This window comes from Argiope bruennichi, chromosome 5 (genome assembly GCF_947563725.1).
Source record: "Argiope bruennichi chromosome 5, qqArgBrue1.1, whole genome shotgun sequence".
NCBI classification, from domain to species: Eukaryota; Metazoa; Arthropoda; class Arachnida; order Araneae; family Araneidae; genus Argiope; species Argiope bruennichi.
The window spans coordinates 44277678-44287827 of NC_079155.1; positions in this window are offsets into that span (position 1 = coordinate 44277678).

A 10150-nucleotide genomic window follows, 5' to 3' on the forward strand; every position below is an offset into this window, starting at 1 on the left:
TTTATAAAACAATTGCCTCTCTCCCCTGCAGATCTCACGTGTTCCATCCTAGCATGTCTTTCCACCTCACGTCATTCCGATTCTGCAGCCATCCTCTGGCATCTCACTTTCGCATTCACCCTGTCTGGTCGCAGACGATCCTTTGGACGATAAAGCATGCAAAAGCACCGATGAAAAACGACAGTCCCACTAACATTCTGCTCGGGGCTGCTGCAGTTTCTCTTTCATTTGCATAACCAGTCGTAGCCCGTGGCAGTGAAGTGGCCAAAAAAACGAGTTCTGGTGACCGTGACGATCCCTGCATCGTATGCTCATCACGCACTTCGGAGTGTTTCACTGAGGCAGCAAGAACTGGTGGGATCTAGGATCATCAAGCGATTTCGTTTGGTCCCCCCCCCCTCCTCCCCCTAACCTTGTTTCGATTAAGGTCAACCAGAAGAAACAAAAGGAAATGATATTTATCGAATATCTAATATGTGGAAAGTTGGCGAAAATTCAGGATGAGATCAATCGTATTCGTCTTCTGTCTTTTAGTTCCAATTTTGCTAGAAGAAAGCTTCTTAAACTAAGAATCGCGTTCCCAAGAAGAGTAGCGAAAATTCTCTTAGATTTGTGAGCAAAAACATTTAAAAAAATCAATAAAACTCATTTTGCCAGAAGTGTTCTTGAAGAATTTAAAAAGAAAAGATGTTCAGAACTTTTTCCCTTGCCATAAATATTGTTCTATTCTTCAAGAATATTTATCTAAAATAATGATACAAAAAAAAAATAATAAAAAAAGATGAAATGTTATTCTTTTTCTCTACGAGAACTGTAGAAAAATACTTGATTATGTTGCTGTTGCTACTGCTTTTCTTTTTTCTGGCATTCGCCAGTGGCAACAAAACTAAATGGTATAAAGAAAAAATATTATTTATTCGCTTCTGTTTGCCATTCTTGGTTTCTCTAAATGAAATAAAAGCAATCATGTTTTGAATTCTCTGCGTTTCCTCTATAAATTGACATTCAGGTGCATTTAACTGCTTTCTCTACTGTTTACTGAGTCATTATCTTTGTAAACGCACTTAACGGTCTTCTAAACTTTTGATTCGCTTCTGTTCGAACAGTTAACAGCTCACACTAAGCCTTCATTCAAATTTATTGCACAACTATTGTAAATTAATTATCAATCTCTTTAGCAGTAATTAATTAATTTTCAAAATTTTAAATCGTGAGATAATTTTTTTCGTATGATTTTTCGATTCTTTCTTCTTTTTCTCATGTTGAAGAGGATGTCTTGGCTGCAAATATTCCATAATTCGGTGTTCTTAAAACTAGGAATGACTCAAGCTCTATTTATAGTAGAAACCTGATAAACAAAATCCCCCATCAATAACACGTTTCATAATTTTAATTAATATTTAAGAGTAATAATTTTATGTTAAAAGAATCGATAACTAATTGGTACTGGAGTAATTTTTATTAATTGAAATTAGAAATAAGTAGGCATTCGCTGAGTATCTGTATTGTGTTGAATAATTAGTATAGCGATTCCTCTCTCTTCAGGAGTAAAATTGTTTGGAAAAAGAAAAACGATTTGGCAAAATTCAAAATTTTTCATGTTGCTCGAAAATGCACCTTAGGAAGTTTCTGGTTTTAATTTAAATTTAGTTGATTCTTAATTATTTCTAATGAAAAACAGATATTAATATCGTTTTTTTAGGACCATTTCTATGTGATTTTAGAGCGGTGAGAATATTTCCACAATATAGACTGACTGGATCTAAAAGTTGGCCCAGACCTATGATTTTGACATCAAACCGGGATACTGAATTTAATTTAACCAGCTGGTTACATTTTAGAATCAACGTGTTTGCTAGGCCAGGAATGAAAATATAGTTAATTGTTTGATGAATTGGTTAAAAAAAAAATTGACACAAATCTACTTGTATTTAAACTGTGTGGCATGTTTCATCGAAATGGACAGTTATGCTTTTAATATATCATGTACACATGTATAACATAGCCAGACAGACAAACATTCTGTGAATAGATTTCATCTATGAGCATATATAATGAATTGCATTGATATTAGATTTTATACTAAATTTGAATCGTCTAATTTGTTCATGCGCAAATCAGAGAGATATATGAAAACTTTCGTATTTTTTTATAGACAATTTTTTTTAAAAAAAAGTCGTATACTCCTTAATTTTTCTATTTGTACTCACAGAAATATAATATAATATTTCTATTCAATTTAAGTCATATATGTTGCATTTCTAATTTACAGCATATTAATGCCGGTTTTATAACAAAAACCCGCTGTGTTTACAGCCCAACTATTTAGTTCCACATCTAGTAGCATAAGATATATTTCTAACGCTTCGAATTTATGAAAATTAAATTGCATCTCGAACAAGAATATAGACAGCAATGCAAAAGAATTTGGACGAACACGTAAAGTTATAGTTAAACATTAATAGCGTGGCAGACAATTTTTTTTTTCAAGAATAATATGTTTTTTAAAAAAATAGTTTTTCTTTTTTATTTCAAGAGATCTTCCATTTCTATATTCTTCAGAATTTTGAAAAGAAAATCATGAAAAGTATTCGCAACATCGAGATTCATCGACATATTATATAAATATGATGTTTATTCGAAAAGTACATTCTGTTGCAGGTGGAAATTGGGGAAAAAATATTTCGCTATATATGTGTTATTGTTATGCCTGAATAAAATAAATAATTAAATGTTTATTTTGAGCCTCTGAGCTATTTTATTCAAATCAACTTGGCACGGAATAAGCTATCACGTAAGCATTTTGTTTATGTCTTTCCCATTTGCTATTCTGAACCGCATCATTTATTAATAGTTTATTAAAGAGTTAGAGTGAAAGTGCACTAACCTCGCTTTTTATAAACAGAAATTTATGAGTTTCAGCAATTAAACTATACAATAATAATAATTGTTATAAATTTTCTTTGAACCATTTTATTTTTATTTCTCATTTCTTTCTCTAAGCTTCTGTTGAAATCCTTATTATTTTTTTCCTTTTTATAGTGCTTTTTTTCTATAATACCTAATGCAATTAGTTTGGTTCCTGTTGCACAATACATTAAAAAAAAATTCAGGTTAAAGCACCTTATAACTATGGTTTTGGACAAGCTGCCGAGAGCTTTAACTGATTTCATTCTTTTCAGTGAACGCCGTTCTTTGAAAATTTTGTTTATCTTAGAAATCAGAACGATTCATTATAATTTAATGAAATTCAGAAGTCTGATTTCTAAATATCAATTAAATTTTATTTCGATTTTTGGCATCATCAATATTTTTACAAATTTTTAAAAGGTAAAAGTTGATTTCTTGCATTTCCAAGCCAAATTCAAATTCGGAAGCTTCGTATTTTGTTTATAAGGGATAAAAAAGAAAATAAATAAATAAAAGCTATTTTTAAAAAATGTTTTTCCAATGTAATAACATTATAATACAGAGCTTTGATTAAATGTGCTTTATACATACATTAAATTTTCATTTAAATTCTTTCAGAACGTTTTTTTGTTATTTAAAATGCAATTTCATATTTTTATTCTTAATATTAAGTTATTTATAAGCAATATTTTCCCAAGAATGTGAAATTCATCATTTCACAATACTTTTTTATTAAATTAAAGCTTCATTTCGGCACTTTAAACTGCGTTTTCATATTATTATTTGAAGTGCCTCATCAAATTAAAATAAAATTAATGAGTTGATAAACCATCACAATCCTACTATTCATTATTGGATATTGTATCGATCTATTGTTTCACATGGCAAACAATCATTCTGATCTCACTGTTTAAAGCCACAGCTTCAAAAATCATAGCTAATGTAAAGGTTATTGCTGAATGTCATGCTTTCTATGGCGTCATATTGCCAACAGGAGTAACAGTTTAGGGATACAATAACTTTAATCATCTCTCTATTCAATAGCGAATTCAAAAACAGATCTTGACAGTGCAATCATATGGTAAAAAAAAAAAAAAAAAAAAAAAAAATCTATATGAAATAAATTGCAACAACATCGAGTTTTTCCTTTTATCTAAAAGACTTAGATATCTCTTCTAAATACATTCCAATAGACATCTGAAAGCCTGTTCCAATCCATTCACTCCAGGGGACGCATTCGATCGAATACACAATGAGCAATACATCAAAAATCCCCCCATTCACCGATACTGCCTTTTCAGATCCATCCTCTCAATGCATCACTCTAGGAAACCTACTTCGGTAAAAGTTATACATACATTCCTCCTCTTTTGTCAACAAAAAGAAGGGAAAAAAAACTAGATTTGTCAATTGACTATAATCATGCCAGAAGAATAGAGCTCCACTTATCAGCTGGAGTTCGTTTCTTTAAGTTCTTTTTTTGTTTTTTCGAACTCGCTCAACGTTTACGAGCATGATAACCGTGACGGGGGGTCTTCGCGAGATCCAACCCGCATGCAAATGAGCAGGCATTCTCGGAATTTAATTACCTGCCTGGACACCTCTGCGTCGGTCCCCAAAGGAAGCCATTTTGTTCTTCGCTCTTTTTAACCCTGTTCCTCGACCTATTCGGAACGTGCCTTTTCGCTTTTGTTTTCTGGTTTGGCAGTCAGTCGTGCCTCATGCGTGTTCGTGCATAAAGTACGGCTATCCTGCACGTTGGAAAATGAGCCTCACTGTCGGAAGGGAGGAGGAGAGGAGATGTGGAGTTGACTCTCTCATATTTTCTGTCTACCCCATCCTTATTATTCTGGTTGAAAAGACATGTAGATTGCAAAAGTTTAGACGGGGATCGTCAATGTGTTGAGATTTGCTACATTTCGATCCATTCTTGAAGTGCATCTAGAAGTAACGTAACTATGTTGTACAAACTTATGAAGAAATACTGTCTGCTGTCCTGTCCCATTTCCTATAAACTGCAATGGTTACAGACTCTTAAGTAGTGGTGTTCAGAGTATAATGCGATTTTTTTTCCCCCTTATCATCATCAATGGCTGAGCAAGAATAAATTTCTCCTGAATCATGGTCTTCTCCTGAATCATCACCTTTTTTCTAGTATTAACTTTAAAAAAATCATATATGCGCACTAAAATTTTGCCGCTATGGCTCCCCCAAACATTGCCATCCGAGACACCTATATTCCTCCCTCACTCCAGTCGCTACTGACAAGGATTGTAGGATGGTGTAATATCTGTCGTCTCCCAACTCAGTGATACATGAAGAAGTCGGTAAGATAGCCTACTTTTAAAAGGTGCGGCATATATAATATTTTAACACTATTTCAAGTTTTTTTTTTTTTAATCGGAAGAATAATTGCTCTGTTGAAGCACGATTTATACTTTAGTTACCTCAAATATGCTACACAAAATGATTTACTTCTAAACCTTAATTCGTAGTCTTAATTGTTATTCAGGATAACAGGATCTGTAACCAATTATATGCTGTAGATGGCACAAATGTGATGAGTTTTGCAATGAAATATGAACTATTGTTAAATAGTAAGAATTACACAACTTCTTTACTGGGAATCAGATTTTTAACCTTTTTATACACAACCAATGCTGTAATGGACATAGAACTGGTGCCATTTTTAAGAAGATAATTCGTATTAAGAAGCAACTTTATTTTCAAAATTCATCATTTTTGTAAATTTGTGCATGAAACGGCTTAAGTATTTCCTGGAAGAAAGATTAATCATCTGTTTTGTAACTTCAATATGGCTATTAAAGGACAGACTTTGCAATTGTGAGCTGCAGGCGGAAAAAGAAGGCTACATCAGAGTCTACGTCCCCCCCCCCCCTTTGCAACAGTTGAAGTAGGAGTCCATCTCTTATATACATAAAATATTTCCTTCTTGGAAGACTCTCTGGGGAAATTAGCCCACATTTATGTTTCTTATTGAGGAAAGTCAGAAAATCCTCTTTCAACCAGCTCAACAGCAAACAGGAATTCGTTATTAAAATGTACATAATTTTTTTAAAAAATTTCTCATCAATTGTTTAGAAATATTTCTGCTTAGGAACACAGTCATACGACAGAATTTATAAATTATTCTTTCCGATGCATGTTTTTCAACCACTGGGCAATAGTTCAAAAACTGGAGGATGTTTAATTCTATTGAATTTACTATATATAAGACACAATAGCAGATTTCCAACTAGGCAGACTAGGCAACTGCCTAAGGCCTTAGGACCGCTGAAGATATTTAATGGAATATGATCTCGGATGCATGTCCTACAATCCCAATCACTACAAAAGACTACAAAGGCAGCTGTTCATTATAGGGAAAGTATAAAATACCACTCTTTGCTCATGGAACTCGCAATTTATGATCATGAGAATCCATGAAACATAATAAGAGTAAATTTGAGATTGAAAATTTTGTCTGGTACTTAAATAATCATAAACAAAGGACATGAAAATGATTATTCCATGCTTCATCAAATTCCTTATCCTGGTCTTCTTCTCTTCTTGTGTATAGCTGACCACTTCACTACCAATGAACGAAGTATCGACAGGATTTTCTTATCTTGGACTTCGATCCCACCACCACTGAATGAAACAGTTTCGACACCATATCCTGGACTAATGGGAATTTAGATTATTATTAATCTAAAATAATTCCAATATTAATCTATTAAAACTGCATATATATATATATATATATATATATATATATATATATATATATATATATATATATATATATATATATATATATATATATATATATATATATATATATATATATATATATATATATTGTATTTGTGTTTAATATTCGTTCGGAATCTTTTTTGGTTCTTCTGTGCAATTGGTTAAACTTGATTGCCAAAGCGATTTTTTTTAGTTATTTAATTATTTGTATTGTGCAAAGGATTAAGTAATACATAACCTTCTGACTGATGTGTTCATCAACATATTTTCGCAGCGAAGAGGTAATTTCCAAAATTGATGAATTGCTTCTTATTGTAACAAGAGAACAAACATTTTTATTCTGGTTAATGTAACACAAATGCACAACGACTACAGCCTGGTATTCTTACATCACCTTCTTTTTGGTAAGTAGCTCAGTTTGTCATGCTAAGCCTTGGCAGCCAATCATTCTAACTGCAATCGGTTATTCTAAAACAAAATGGGTCGTATTATTATTTTTAATGTTTTTGATTTATTAATGACTCCATTGCTAATATATTTAATAATATACTACGAAGTACTAACGAATATATAATTTTACTATAACCATTACATAATTCGTGCATTACAATGGAGCAAATTGTAAGGTAAGTAAAGCATCTAGACTTAAACAATTTTCGCTTTATTTATGCAATATGTTTAGATTTTTAGTGATGACAGAAATTATGAAACGTGGAATGATCTAAGCCTTATCGAAGCACTTCAAGAGCTTTACTCTGAGCATTTGTTATGCGTGGGATGTTTCATTGCTTCCAATGTTTAGCTACATGCTGATCCACCAACAAGAGTTCCTTGATAACACTTCTACTAACCTACAGATAATCGATCGATTTATCATCAGTGTTTGATGCACATCATTCAACTGTCTATTTTATGGTAAATATAGGAAATCGTTGCTGCATTTTATGCAACTCTTATCAATATTAGATAATTATCAATCGGAAAACATTCATTCATTCAAGGCAGGGCCAAGGCGGACTTAACCGATTAGATCCAGACCAACATCCACATTTCAACTTTCAAAATTCTGATCGTGTTGCCACAACTGCTTCAGACATGGGACCAGAAGGTTCTGCCGCTAAAATGTGGCAGCATAAAGTTTATTATAGATACAAATCTGTTTGGTGAGAATGATAAATAAATTCGTTACAATTCGTTCGTTCTACAATGGAATCAATGCATGAGCAGGTGATGCAAAGAAAATCTACCGTGTTAATTCGAATTTCAAAATAATTTTTCATCTGGCAATAGCTGTTCGGTAGGAGGAATTCTTTAGTTCTAATAAAAAAAAATTGTTCATACTAATTAAATCTGTTTGCTTTACATTTTATTTGATAATGTGATTTTAATTCTTATAATAGAACACCAATTAAACTCTTTGGATTTTTAAAAAAAATAAACTTTAAAATGCTCGTAATTTATTTAATATCATGATCAGGTTATCTTCTCTTGCCTTATTAGAATAAGTGCCATCTAAATTGCATTAATTTTTTAAAAATTTATAATACAAGTTTGTTTTAAAATTATTGCTTCTTATTTTATAATAAGTATGTTAAGAAAGTAAACATCTTTCATAAATAGGTAAACATTGTATAAGTAAGTTGGAAAAATCTTCAGGTCACCCCCCCCCCTCCACCCACACCCCGAAAAAAAACTAACATGATATATTTGAAAATTTCACTTCGAATTTTCAGAGTTCATGATATTAATGACTCAGAATTCTTAAGCAAATTTCAGGAACGTTTTTTTTTACGGTCGTGTTTATCTATTTTTTTAAACAATACTCTCGTGTATTGTTTTGGATTACAACAGCTTGGTGTCGAACAATAAGTCATATTTTTATTCAGAATTTTTACTCAAAATATGATCACAGCTTCACTAGCAATGTTAGAGTAAACTGCATCACATTTTCTTTGAAATCTATAATATTAGTTTTTGAACTTATTCTTATTTTTTATAAGTAAGTTGAGTATGTAAACATTTTTCATAAGTAAGTAAACATTGCACAAGTATATTAGATAAACTTCAGGTACCAAAAAAAAAAAGTATTTTTAGTATGCTATAACCTTTATAACCTTGAAAATTTCACTTCGAATTTTCGAATTTCATGATATTAATAACTCAGGATTTCTTAGTTATTTAAGGAACGTTTTTCTACAGTAGTATTTGACTTTTTTTTAAACAATAATGTGTAATGTTTTGCATTACGGAAGCTAGATGTTGAATAAAAATTCATATTTTTATTCAAAACATTAATACAAAATATGATCACAGCTTCAATATATAATATAAAATGTGAATAAGACCATGTACAATGCCTGCGAGAAAGACAATGTTCAATAATATATATCTGACTGATGTGAACAGTTACGTTTTTCAGCCATAACTATTTTTCTACATTGAAAAAAAATTATCTTTTTCTGTAACTATTTATAAAACCATGCCGCTTCTTTCAAGACAGTATTTTTACAATTCTAGTAAGATAATTTATCATAACTTCGGATTTTTTTAGAATTTCTACTTAAATAATAGTATGAGCCATTCAACAGGTATGGTTCTCAAACTTTTCAAATTCTATGGAATATATATATTTCTTTCAGTGATGACTAGTTCTATTCCACACGAAAAACCAATTAATTAAATATACAGACAAATAATTTAGACTGCGAAATGTAGAAATAATTATTAAGTAAAATAAAACTATAGCTGATTTTAAAATATAAATTATTTTTATGTCATTAAAGTGTGTATTAATTCAAGAAGTATTACTGGTAATTAAAATTTTATAATAATTATTTCATTAATTTTAATATGTTGTTTTATCTGAAGATAATTGAACTCTAATAATAATATTCCATTTTTTCATTCTGGAAAGTCAATTAATTGGGAATTATTGTCCTTATGTTAATTAAGAAATAATATAATAAATTAATAATTATTATATTAATTAATATTCGAATAACAGGAAAAAAATTCATCATATCGGTACTTTATTCATTTATCAAAAACTGTCTGAGGTTAGAAACTCCAACCTAAAATTAATTTAATTTATCTTTAAAACATTTATTAAAAATGTAGATAAAACAATATATATATTTGACAAAAAAATTTACAAAAATTATTCCAGAACTTAAGAAATAATTAATTTAATTAAAATTACTGGAAATTATAGTTGCTGCTTAAGCATTAATTTTCATATTATCGGAGTTACATTTTTCTAGTTTGAAATAAGTATAAAATTTATACAATAAGAAAGGAAAACACAAAATAAAACAGAAAACAAATAAAAAAATATCGTATGTATTACATTTTTTTAATTTAATGTATGTATTACATTTACATTTGCAATACAATTTTCATTTTTGCATCTGAACTATCCAAAGTAAAACCGAATAAAAAAAAATATTTAAGAATTAATACTGATAACAAAGAAAAATCTGATTTG